Source organism: Convolutriloba macropyga, chromosome 13 (genome assembly GCF_964194025.1).
Source record: "Convolutriloba macropyga chromosome 13, txConMacr16.3, whole genome shotgun sequence".
Taxonomy (NCBI): Eukaryota; Metazoa; Xenacoelomorpha; order Acoela; family Convolutidae; genus Convolutriloba; species Convolutriloba macropyga.
Window position 1 is genome coordinate 22388320 of NC_134480.1, and position 14268 is coordinate 22402587.

Sequence of the window (14268 nt, forward strand, 5' to 3'; positions counted from 1 at the left end):
ATCAACCGTTCAATGCTACAAAAACAAGCACCTCAGCTTTCAATTACGATAGAAACAGTAATTACAGTTATCGAAACTATAATAACAATGTCCGCCCCAAATCACACTACGGTTATTAACCATACAATAATGTAAACGCCTTCCAATAAATCGTGATAAGTCTTTACTATTAACGAAAGTGTGTTCCGAGTTGTTCCAACTGCATTGTCTTGTTGAATATGTTTAATCTAATAGTTTTTTGTTTTATTTCACAGCAGATCAGGTGCTTCATTCTTGTTCTTCTGCTATTGACCTCAAGATTTCCCGCGTCAATAGCAGCAGAACATATTGATAATTGAAGATTTAAAACCTTCAAGGCAGTTAGGAATAGTACAAAGTATAGGCAAAGCTTGCACCAAATTCTTTTCATAACAATTGAGTTGCATATGTTCAGTAAACTATCTCTGCCTTCACATATGTGCTATATCGCTGCTTCTAGCAGGGGATGTTGAAATCAACCCAGGCCCTATTGAAAACTACCTCTCAACAGTCTTGAGAGCACAGAAAGCAAAAAATGAGCTCAAAATTTATCATTTGAATTGCCAGAGTTTAGTTAAGAAAAAAACATCAACTAAAAAAATCTGATTAATGACATGGGTCAAAATTGTATTTACTGCTTTACAGAAACTTGGTTCACTGAAAAAGACCAAGAACAGTTGTACAACCCTGACAAAGAAAATTTCTGCTGCTTTAGATACGAACGGAAAATAATGAATGAAAACAAAGTTAGAAGAGGAGGAGGAGTAATGATTTTGGCCCCGAAACATTTATCACCAAAAATACGAAACGATCTAAACAGTATTTCAAAACAATTTGAAAGCCTTTGGATTAGTTTTAAACTACCTCATAAACAGAACCTACTACTAAACTTGACGTATTGCCCAAGCAAACAACAAAGCATGCAATTTCTTGATGAGCTTGCTATAAACATTGATAACGTTGTTTCACGAAACGAGACAATTGCTTTGGTGGGGGACTATAATATCAACTATTTTAGAGATGTCGAAAAACAAAGTTTGGAGACCATTTTAACACCGTATAATTTAGAAGTTCAGAACAAAAAAGTTCCAACTCGTATCAGTAGAAAAACTTTTACCAGAAGTCTTATTGATTATATGATTTCAGACAATTTTACGGTGAACAGTACTATAGTCTTTGACAATGCTATTTTAGTGACCATTTTGCTACATTAGGTTTTTTAAAATACATAAAGATCACCAAACAGCTTAGCACGAAAAAACGATCTTTGATGAAAAGGATTATAAGGCAGAACAGTTCAGACAATCTTTGTATTCATCAAATTGGGATAATTTATATCAAACTTCGGATATTGATGTAATGTTTGATCTCTTTACTAATACATTTGTTCAAGCGCTTGAGAAACACGCTCCAATAAAAAGTGTTTTATCAGAAATGACCAAAAAACAATTTTTCTCTATCTGAAAAATGGATATCTAATACCACAAGATAGCTGAAGATTAATCGTTAAAATTTCCTGAATGATGAGAATTTCAAACACTTTTTCTCTTGTCAAGAAAATTCAAGTACTTCTGTAGTGAAGATTACAAAAATTTTTTTCAGAATTTAATTGAAGCCGCTGAAAGCGACAGGCAGAAATGGTTGCTTATTAACGAGATCAAAAACTCGAAAAAAACTCAGCCGAACATAACATGCTTGAAAAATGTGTTCAACGACTATGTCACAGACCCTAAGAAAATATCCAATCTTCTGAACTATAGGTTTTCAATACCAGGTAAATTTTCAGGGTCAGAGAAAACTCTTCCAAAGCAAAAACGCTATACTTGGAAAACATTTTCTTTTAGATTTGTAACCGAAAAAGAATGCTTTGATGCTATAAAGTCACTTGGTAAAAATAAACTTCTTGGTCCATCTCTTATTCCCGCATGGGCTCCTAAAGATGCGAGTCCTATTGTTACTCATCATCTAAGCTACATTGTGAACAACTGCATAAAGGAATCTTATTTTCCCAAATGCCTAAAAAAGCCCATATAAAACCGCTTTCAAAAAAGGTGACCTTGAAGAACCGAATAATTATAGACCAATATCAATTATCCCCTGTCTGTCTAAAGTAATTGAAACCCTTATGAGAAATCAAATCAACGACTATTTGAATGTTAATCGACTGTCCAGTAAACATCAATATGGTTTCAAGAAAAAAATATCTACAATCGATGCAAAGATGTACGAAACAGAGTTCATCAGAAAAGAAAGAGATAAAAACAATTTGGTAACAGCAGCGTTCCTTGATCTCTCTAAGGCCTTTGACTCAATCAATCATGAAATACTAAGCATCAAGCCTGATAATCTGGGCTTCGACACATCTGCACTGAAATTAATTGGTAGTTTTCTATCGGATCGAGTACAGTCAGTGGTATTAAATGATATTGTTTCAGACAATTTAAGTGTTTGCAAGAGGTGTTCCTCAGGACACTGTTTTAGGACCTCTTTTGTTCATTTCTATATCAATGATATGCATGAACAAGTTGACAACAAAACAGAGCTAATTCAATATGCAGATGACACAGTTATTTTCACATCTGGCGATTCTATTGAAAAGGCAAAAACCAGCTCTCAACATGTTCTATGAATTTAACCAGTTATTTCAAAGAACATCAACTGATTTTAAACACTTTAAAACACTGAGTTTATAGTTTTTAGCAAAATCGCAAGAAAAAATTAAAAGGAACTTCAAAAAATTTATGGCTCTCTCGTTGAGGTAAAACAGGAAATCAAACACTTAGGCGTTCATATAGACAATAGATTGACATTCCACTGCGGAGTCAAAATTTAGTTAAAAAAATGGCCCTTGGAATAACAACCCTATACACAATGTGCAACTCTTTACCAAGATCATCTTTAAAACTAATCTTGAATGCTCTTGTTTTGAGCCACCTTCATTACTCTGCCGTAGTCATTCAATCGAATGGAAAAAATCTTTTAGTGTCAATAGAAAAACAAATCAACTGGGCCATGAAAGCTTCTTTCTATTGGTCGAAATTTGAGTCAACCAAAGAACTGAGATTAGAACATAACATTTTACCTATAAAACTTTTTATGGAAACCAAGAGATTATTATACTTTAGGAAAATTAAATCGGGCCAGCTACCTGCTTTCTCCCCAAAAACGGGTCAATCGCTTGCTACTTGGTCAGTAGTACAATCATGCCGAACAAAAACTCTTTTCTGGAACTGTAAGTTCAAAGGCCAAAATTTACAAAACGGCTTTATTCGTACAGCAGTCAAGGATTGGAATGCCTTACCAGAGTCAATAAGAAACAAAGAACAGAAAAAAGACTTTAAAAGTAAATTGATTGCTTATCAAATTGCAAAATACAAATCAAGACCAGACTTTTTATCAACCAATCATTCTTGGCATGGTTTCAAATTCATTAGCACCTGGTTAGCTGGGATCACGCCTTGCGTTTAATCTGTTAAAAAAATTTTGATCAACAAGAAATTTTGCTGGTTCAAAATTGTACGTTCACTGTTAAAAACATAAATGATTTTTGCATGTAAAATTTACATTAAAATACAATTCTGATTGCGTATTTTGAATGTGTTTTCTTATACTCATCAGAATTTAAGTGTTTCTTTTTTTTAGATATTTACACGGCATTGAGCCCTGAACAGCGCTACCTGCGTTATTGAAATTAAGGGCTAACTTGCAAATAATTACCCAATAAAAATAACCATAGTAGTTAAACTCTTGCTCAAACTGAACGTTGAAACTTAAGGAAGTTTAATTTCTTATCGTAAATAGCATACATGAGCGCAACACCTAAAATTGCTAATTTGTGTGCTGCCAATTTTTCGTGACAAAACCACAGTACTGTACGTCGCAAGAATAACCCACCTTACGATTTTTCGCATTCAGTTATAATTCTAAGCGAGTTAGAAGAACCGAGTAACTTGACGGCCAAGTCGGATCATATATGCGGATGTCTAATCGCTCTAAAACGAAGCTTGAAGCAAGTATTGTTGTCTTACAAGCCTTTTTGAATGATAGCTTTCTATTATATTCCAAACTGAATGGTAGCTGTCTATAATTACGAGTCATACTTGGCGAACGAGAAAAGTTAGTGCAAACGTTAGCGCTTAGCGCGAAAAAAATGGTTTCAGAAGCGTCAGTTTCTATTAGGGTTATGTGTTTCAAACCTTACATTGAAAGGTGAAAATTGTTCTGACACATTAAGGAATAAATTTATCTGCATCAATAGTTTTGATCATTTCAATCATATTAGGCACTTTAACCTATTTTTTTTCCCATTTCACCGTTTAGACGCTTGTGATGTTGTTTGGATAGCATTATGAAGTTTTTTTGGGTTTTAAGCTGATCTTGACCTTTAGAATAATTTGAAAATTATAGAACAATTGTTTTATTGCTTCTGTTCTAATTAAATTGAATAGACGCCTTAGTTCTCACCGGTTTTTGACACTAAACTTGTTTTATTTTGTTTGACTAATGCATTTTGTCAAGGACTTTTGAATCCCTATTCTGGTCGGAGCACTTTTTGATAAATTTTTATTTTCATAAGCGAATGTTTTTGCTTTTATATAAATTTTGATGGCACCGTTATATATACTTTTAATATGAACTTCGCTATTATGGCACCGTTATTATTGTTGGAGCACTTAACGATACATTCTTATTTTTTAAGCGAATGATTTTGTGTGAATTTTAAATATAAAAGGCAAAAGTTTCTAATTTTGTAGTTAAAATTTGGTTTTTGCTGATATTTAATTGCTCTAAGATGAGAAGCAATTATTGTAAAGGTGTTGATTTTTTGAGTGACTTTAATTGCTCTCACTCAGAAATAAAGTTTGTTGTTCAAACAAAAACTATTGTTAAAAATACGATAGCCCTGTTAGGACTCAGGAGATTGGGTTCGAACCTTACTTTCGTCTGAAGGTTTTGCAACCAAAAAAGGTACGCCCCACCTGTCAATCGAAAGCAATTTTTCCAAAGTTAGTCGGTTTCGTTTTAATCGTGATTTACTTCTGATATTTTTATTTTGTTATCGGAATTGTTTAATTAAGTTATAGTTACGTGAAACTTTAGGACGAATCTTTTGTTTTTAAGTGCGAGTTTTCTTTTGTCACGTAGTTAACTTCTATTAGCAGATAGTGAGAAATGGGCGCTTAAACAAAATTTTGTTATTGGCTGAGAAATGTTTTTTGAAGTAATTTGTCTCAAATTCGGTCTCGTAGAGTCCCGTTCTTTCTAATTAATGGAGCAGAGTTTTCACGAGCTCATCAATTTCTGTTCTAGGTTGTAATTCGGGGATTACATTTTTTTCTCAATTTGATAGCCTCATCTATCTCTGTAATAGATAAAATAAGAAATGGTTCTCCAAAAGCTGTAAAAATGTTATTTTTCACGCAATATAATTGTGGTCAAATTTTGTTAGCTACCGGGAGGCTTTGCTTTGTTTCAGAGTCTTTCGGTCACATTTAGGGCAAAACTTAGCTTCATTGTTTTTGACCTTTCGCGTGTCTTTTGTTTGTTTTTTTTTGCGTTTTACTTGATCTTAGCTGTTTTATTATTAGTTCTAAGCAGCCAAATTGAATTAGCGACAGATCGCTGCTAAAAATAAATTTAAAAACCCTAAATTGCGTTCATTTTCCTGTTTTAATATTAAGAGATCTAAATAAATTTAAAAAGGCCTAAATTAGTTTCAATTTTTTGTTTTTAATCTGTTGTAGCCTATGATTGCATCATTTCAATACCTTCAGGGATTACGGTGCCTTGTTTATTTGACCTTATAAGGCAAAAAACTGACTAATTTTTTTGTCTAATTTCTACTTTCTTTCTGTTCTCTATCCTTAATTGTGTTTTTCTTAGTTAGATTTTTATGACCCAATCCGAAATTGCAAAAAATTTTCAATTGGTGCCATTGGCACCATAACTAGGGAATAATAAAGCTTCACTAAATAATCATATCCAATTGTTGCTAACATTTCTATTAGAAAGTGCAGATTCATTAATCGAAATCCTTATTGAAAATTTTGTAAAGTTGTGGCATAGATGTTTGTTTCTCATCGAAGCAATAAAAGCAATTTATGAAAACGTTTTGGATGAAGAAATTTTGAGCAAACAATTACGGAGGAGCGTGGAAACTGAAAGATAGTTGTAATATATAGTAAATTTTTACAAATATTGTTGCTTAGAATTGGTTCTTTGATCCAGAACAGTGCACCAAAAAATCATAAATTTTCTGTGATTTTGTCTACGCCCAGTATTAAATAGTAATGGAACATTATATGATCAATCGATGGTTTTCTAGGGTGTAACGGTGATCCATCGATGGTATTCTATTGGACCTCAACCCGGGATATTGAATATTTGATTTTTGATCATTCATATCGGGGAGATTTTTTAATCGGTTATCCGTGTCGTCTAAAAATAAATCTATTTGAGTTCCAAGCAACTATTAGAGTTCCAAAAGATAAGGAACCATTTTTTGAAATTAAAGATTTTCCAGCGTTTTCTTGAATACACCTCAAAATGTTAAGGTAATTTAGCATTGCTAAATTTTAGGTAATTTAGGTAATTGTTATGTTGTCCATCGGTCACGTTTAGGTAAATATTAAGTTGCTTATTTACAGCTTTCATGTTAAGGTCTATTTACCTTGAATTTCATTTCTCTAACGTATCGATGAGAAAAACGCGCATTTTCAGCCTTATTGGTGGACTAATAAGTTTTTTTTGCATGGCAAACGTTCAGATTCAATAAGAGTTTTGTTTTAACTCAACTAAAGAAATGTAAACAAAAGACTATGTTGAATAATCGAAAAAAAAGTGAGTTTAAAGAAGATCATGGACAGTTTTTGAGAACTGTTCTTTAACCAATTCATCTTTGCCAGTCATGCAAGAGGTTATGCAGGTAATTTAAGTTATTTTGTAAGGTAAAAAATACTCTAATTTATTTATTGTGGAGCTTGATTTGAACTGTTTTTTCCAAAGCGTGTTTGATCACTTTGTTGTTACTAATTATATAATTTGTCAAGTCTTAAACAGCTTTTATTTCAGTTTTTAATCGCAAAAATTCATTTTTTTAACGGCAAAAACACTTTTGATCAGACAAACGTGCACTGGAAGGTCAATTGTTATTAGACTTGTATAAGCTCAAAACCACCAGTGATCAGGCTAGAGTGCACAGTAACTGGACTCTGGTCAGCCCATCCCAGACGAAAGTGATCTTTGATCAGACAATTTCCAGACCATTGTCCAGACCAAAATGCGAAGACTTCTGCAGACCATGTAATTTGAGCGAACAATGTACATGTGTGCGCTTCAAGACGGTCTAATCGGAGGCAACTTCAGTCTGGACAACTCGACCTGGGACTTAAAAACACACTTTTTGAGAATTTATGGTCATTTTTATATTTTAGCAAACTATAAATGTTAAGATTGTAGTTTGCAGTTTCTGATCATATGCGAACCCAGATTTTAAGGACTGACACAAAAGCTAGATGAGAAATTCTTCCAAAAAGTGGTTAAAGATTATAATCGTTTTGAACCGTTACTGGTTGCAAAAATACGGATATTAGGTCAAATTATTCTCGAGGTAGTTGATAATGTGCTCAAGCTTTGAATGTGTATGAACTATTGCATAAAATCATGAACAATTCTGGAAAAACACCTCTTGTGTAATGAGCATGCACATACAATTTTAATAGCAAATATTTAAACAGAGACCGTTTCCTGATGAAATAACTTTTATCAAAAATTCTAATGAATATTACCACACGGTTGTTATCGCCACCGAGAAGTTATCAAACTCCGAGGCGAAGCCGAGGTGTTATGATAACTTCGAGGGCGATAACAACCGTGTGGTAATTTTTTAATCAACACCTGTTGCGATCATTTCAAAATTGAACACATTCTTATTGGTTTTTCATTTTTAATTTTTGTGGACAATTACATTTTCAAAGGTCAGTGATATTTCGTCGGATCTGTTCTTCGTTTTGTCCTCATGATCCCTCCTCCCACACAGAGACACATACACACACAAACGCGCACTCTCTCTCACACACACACGTACACAAGCACACACACACGCACACACGCAAACAGACATACACACACACGTACACACACACACGCACGCACACTCACGCACACACACTCACACTTACTTACACACTTACAAACACACACATAAACACACACCTACACACACACAAGCACACACACGCAAAAACACACACAAACACACACACACACACACACCACTTACACACACACACCACACACACACACACACACCACACACACACAAACACACACAAACAGACAAGCACGCACACACGCACTCACCCACACGCACGCACACAAACACACGCACGCACAAACACGCACACACTTACGCACACACACACACACACACACACACACACACACACACACACACTCACACACACAATCACAAACACACACACACACACGAATACGCACGTACACACGCACCAACGCACACTTACACACACACACACAAACACACGCACACACACACACTCACGCACGTACGCACAAACAAACACGGACACACACAACACAGACACCACACACAACACACCACGCACAAGTTTTTTAGACTACAATTTATCGAACTGTTTCCATCATTAGACTACGAGTTTATTACCACTCTTTTATCGCCACTGTTTACTTAGTAACAGTGGAGATAAAAGAGTGTGATAAACTCGTAGTCTAATGCTGAAGTGTTTTTCCAGTGTTGATCAGGCATTAAAATTTATTACACTGGCAGTTTTATTAACTGTTATTATCGCAACAGATGTTTATTAAAAAACTTTTGTTCTTGCGTAAGTCTATCCATAGATCTTTCAATTTCTTTTTCATTGTGCGCGAATTGAAAATGTCAACATTTAATCGTTCTCAACCTCATTATTACATAGAAAATCTTTTTAATAGAAAATCTTTAAGTTACAAAAGGTGAAAGATTTGGACCAAATCTATTCACCTTTTTGCTACTTATAAAGTTTATTTTTTACTGTTAAATTTTGGTACCTAGCGTTTCTGAAAAAAAATATCCATAATCCAATTTATGAGCTAATTTTTCATTAAAAATTTTGAGAAAAAGCTTTTCCTCTTTACGAGGTCTTGTCAGATCCTTTGTCACTTTGTGAGCTACTGCAATTGTAAAAATGATCTGATGTAAATTCTTATCGAGAACTGTTTTGCGAAACGGCGATGTTTACAGGAAGATTTTTTAAAGTTCCGGACGAACTTTTCCAAAATCCTAGAATTTAAATTTAAGACACAATAATGTCAAATGTTTAAGGAATGGCAAAATGCATGTTTAATGTACAAAAATGCATTACTAACGGGCCCTGAATTGCTAGATTATGAGCTGAGTAATAACTTATTTAAGAAGCTTTGGACAGCATGTTTAGAGGGAAAATGGTATTAACCGAAAACTTGTTTGTTGTTTCGTTGCCTCTTTAGTCCTGTTCCAAAGTAGCTCAATGTTTAACGACACTTTTTCCAAGATTAAAGGATCCGTAGTGCTGTGGCTTGTTCACTGGGATTGAAGTTGGAGGATGAGTGTGCAAGCCCGCCAGAGGAAAGAATTTATATGGAAATAACTCATCCAATTAGTATGGTGTAAGGTTCTAACGTCTGCTCTGGCTGTTTCTTTCCTTTTCTTTCCTAACTCAGTACGTACGTTTAGAAGTTCTTTTCTCTGCACGACAAAAAAGGAAACAAGAACCCCTTTCTCAACTTAATTCCTAGTATTCCTGTTTAGATATAGCGCTTTTTAATTTCTTTCGTTGGGTGTTTAGAGTTAAAGTTAAAGTTAAAGTTTACCAATGAAGAAAATGAAATTGTATACGACCTCACTTATGACATTGAAGCAGGAATTTATTTGCGGCCACCTGAGATTGATCCTGGACCCTGTGCAACAAAAGCGAGATCTTAGTACTAGATCATTGTCGCTAGAGATACATCCACAAGATTTTTTTTGTCCTATGACTTTCAGATATATGTTTTCATCATTCCCGCCAAAATTCTGTTCTTTATCTACAGTGGTCCACGACGACAACGCACTTTCAATAGAAAAATAATTTAAACAATTTAGTGTCAATTACTGGCGTAAGAATTGGAGAAAATCGGAGAGTGAACGTGGGATCACTTGCACCCGAAGCGCTAATACCACTAAAAATCCGTCCCCAGAGATAATTTCACAAGATTTTTTTAAATATATAAATTTCAGTTATTTCTATTTCCAATTTCGTGAAGTTCAGTTTTCATTGACATTGAGTTTCAAATTAAAAAAAAATCATGACTCATCCTTAAACATTATCGCAGCTATTGGCGATAATCAGAGAGCGAATCGGCGACCTCTCGCAGTAAAAGCTAGATTAGAACTATATCCCTGTCACTATCGGCAAGCTCCATTTTTTCCCTTTGCCATATTAAGTTTTTGTGTACGATTTAAGGATTTTAAAATCAGATTTTGTGATTATCTTAGTTTTTACTTCAGTAATTAAGAAAGTCAAGTGATTTTCCGTTCTAAAAAACTACACAATTTGGATTTATATCTTGAATTAGGGAATAGGGATGGTCGCAAAGTGAATCATACCACTAGACCACTGTCTCATGACAGATTACAACAGTCTTCTCAAATAATAAAATATCAAAGATTTTTAGAAGTTTATGCGGTGCCACAAAAACAAAATTTCTTTAAAATATCGTTGTTTTGTTTTAACTTATCAAGAGCATATTTTTTTATCAAAGCAAATATTACGCCTCTAGAGGACTAGTTTTAAGTTGTATGGAAACTGTTGCGCTTGCTGATATTCAAAATTTACAGATTCTAATCCCAACTCTTATAGTTGTATTATGCAGGAATAAAGAGCTGGACGATAATGATTAAAGTTACTTCCCTAATTTTAAAAACTGATTTCATTTCTCTTACTTTTTCGTTTTCGTGGCTTTTTTTCTAATTTCTATTAGTGTGAAGTCATTGACGTTAACATTTGGAAAAATATATAAATGTTAAGATCCTTTTTAACATTTTTGTGTAAGAATTGGGCACTAGCTGAGATTGAAATCTGGACATTTGGCTGCCGAAGCGAGAATCATACCTCAAATCTATGTTTTAATTCAGGCCAGCAAAATGCTCCGATATAATTCTGTTTTTATCTTTAGTGTTCCAAGAAGACAACAGACCTCCAATGAAGCATAAACTATAGAAGTCAGTTTTAAAGTTTGACATAGAAATTTAGGAATGTGAAATATGAAATCTGCTAAAACTCTCCATAGAGAAAAATTCGCCAGAGTGACTCGTTCTAATCATTTCATCTAGTTGTTTCTATTCCGGCCAGCGGAATGAGGTTCCATGAAAACCTTGTTTCCCTTTTTTATCAGTTTGCCAGCTCAAAAATAACAATTTCTGGAAAGCTGATGAAAGCTCTATGAAAATTGGTGTGCTCTTTTAGAACTGCATCATACTATAAACTTTTATCCCAAATTTCATATTGTTATTGTCAGTGAATGAATAGTAGAGGGTAAAACAATTCTCTAAATTATAAATATGACATGGCATGATTAAGTGTTAGGCATTGCTAAAAGAAAGTCAAAAATGCATGTTCACATAAAAAGAATTCATCTTTAAGAGAGCTCTGGAGTGCATATTTAAGAGCTACTGATGAATAAGGTTCTCAGGAAAAAAATTAGTTTTCAGTTATTGGTGTTTCCTATTGCAAAGTAACTGAATGTTTCGGAAAATGTTTTGCCAACAATTATGGAGCCCTTGTGCATGAAACCTATATCTCTTTATATCTGCATACATTGTTTTACTGTAGGAAAAAAGGATCGCCATCATTGAACATTAGCAGACATTTTTTTTAAACTTTTCGATTGTTCAAGGTTTCTAGTCATTGAACACCATGAACGCGTTGTTTCTCAGGCTTGCTCTGAGTCCAAAAAGCTACGAATACCTCAAGATTTTCAAAAACATTACAATCATCAAATAATAATAAATTTTGAGTTTAAATTTGTTCTCTCGTAACAAGTCAACAAGTCGTTACGCCTTTGTGTTTCTTCTCTAGCAGACAGTTTCTATAGTTTTCATGCAGGTTTCTAACAGTGTCTGGGTTATTTTTATTCCAAATTTTTGACACTTCCAAATTTTCCCAAAAAAACTCTGTTTTCGTAATTGCTGATCCAAAATGGCCCATACATTTTGGATTGGATTTAGATCTGGACTACATGCCTACCATTCTAATAGTTTCAACTCATTCTCTTGGAAAAAATTGCCGACAATCTTTGATTTATGCACTGGAGCATTATCTTGTTGGAAAACAATGTCCTAAAAATGCATTTTTCGTAATTTTTCAAAATTTAGAAATAACTGGCAACGTTCCGCTTTTTTGGACACTTAACACAAATTTTTGTGTTCCGGATCGTTTTGCTCCCCAAAACATAGGAGATAGTTTGTCCGAACTCAATTTTTTGTGGTTTTTTAAAGAAATCTCGTTCCATTTCTCCGAAAAACTCGAACAATTCCGTCGCTGGAGATGCGCGCCCTTGTTTCATTTCATAGTTTTCAATAACTCGTCTAAGTGTACCGGTAGAACTTCTATCGTAGCGAGAGAAAGTGTTATGAAAAACTCTGATACGCTCTAGAGAGCTTTTGGGATCTTCTAAAACATCGTTAACTAAGTTTTTTTTTTAATTATTTTGACAATTTTGGAGGACTTCCGCTCGATCTTCTGACCTCGAAACTGTTATTTTTCAAATAGTGTTTGCATGCATGCTGTGCACTGGGTCTTGATTTCAAGTTGAGTTGTTTTTGTGTTCCGATCCATGAAAATCCGACATCTCGTGGCGTAACAACTTGGCAAACAGTGAAACAACAAAGCGGTTTAACCACGTTTTCCCTTTATGCGGAGACAATGAGAATGAAATTTGTTTTAAAACTTCTAAACTTCGCACTTTTTACGCCTTAGCGAAGATCGCTTATGAAGCACTAATCAAGCTTTAAAAATAGAAATCATGCTGTACGTAACTTTTTTGGTACCATAGTGCATCAGTAAAACGTAGAGACAGTCTCCGATTATCAAATTTAAGTGTCTACTTGTTTTGGAAGACCCTAACTATTCTTTTCTGCAAAAGCAACTAGCAACAGTCCAGTCGGAATTGAACCTTGGCCTATGTGTCAAAAGGTGGCGTAATGAGATACTGTTTAGAAATGGGCGCTCTTCAAAGAAGGCTTCTTTCGTTTGCTCGTTTGAAGAAACCCCGCCTCCGGAACTCTATAATGCCTATCCCGAACAGAGCAAGCCTGAGAAACAACGCGTTCACGGTGTTCAATGACTAGAAACCTTGAACAGTCGAAAAGTTAAAAAAAATCCGCTAATGTCCATTGATGGCGATCCTTTTTTTCTACAGTAAAGTTTAGCTTCAAAATATTACGAACCGAGAACAGATGAACGATATGCATGCAGCTGTTCTGAGAAAAGATTGGAAAATGAAACGAAAGAGTAAAAAAATTGGATCTGTGAAGGAAATTTTTTGCTTATTCTGTCAAACCGGTAATTAGTTTAAAATTTTAAATACTGCTGAGAACAACTGTTTTGGTGTAGATTTAAAGCCAATCGCCGTATAAGAGCAGAAACAAAGATCAGAACTACCAACAAAAGCCAACCATTTTCAATTACTTTTTTGATATTATGCGCAAACGTGTTTAGATAATGTTTCTTAAGTTAAATAATCACCAGCGTTTGGCTAATCGAAACCCATTTTTTCTAGCTAACACTTTGTTTCAAAATTACTCTTGGAGCACAAAAATAAAAAAAATTGTGATCAGCTCTAATTGTCAGAGCAAATTAAAACTAAAAAAACGCTATCAATTTTTGAGGTCTCAAATTTCTTTTTAAAAATTGAAATTTTTGCTGCAGCTATTAAATGTTATTAAGCCGTCTTCCTCGTGTGTCGGCATAATGACCATAATTGATTTGAATCTCTCTTTGAATATTGATTTTCAACCTTTCTGTGGTTAACTTTTAAATAATTGAAAATTTGGTTTGTCTTTTTCTTGCTCTTTTGTAAAAAAAAAGTATTTTTCTGTCCCGTCTATGTAACTGGCCCTGCTTTTATTTTCTAGACAAAATGAAAGCCTCTGTTTTTGTCAGAACGATTTTTTTGGCAAATCCTGGCACTAAAATACAAATTACGCTTGCC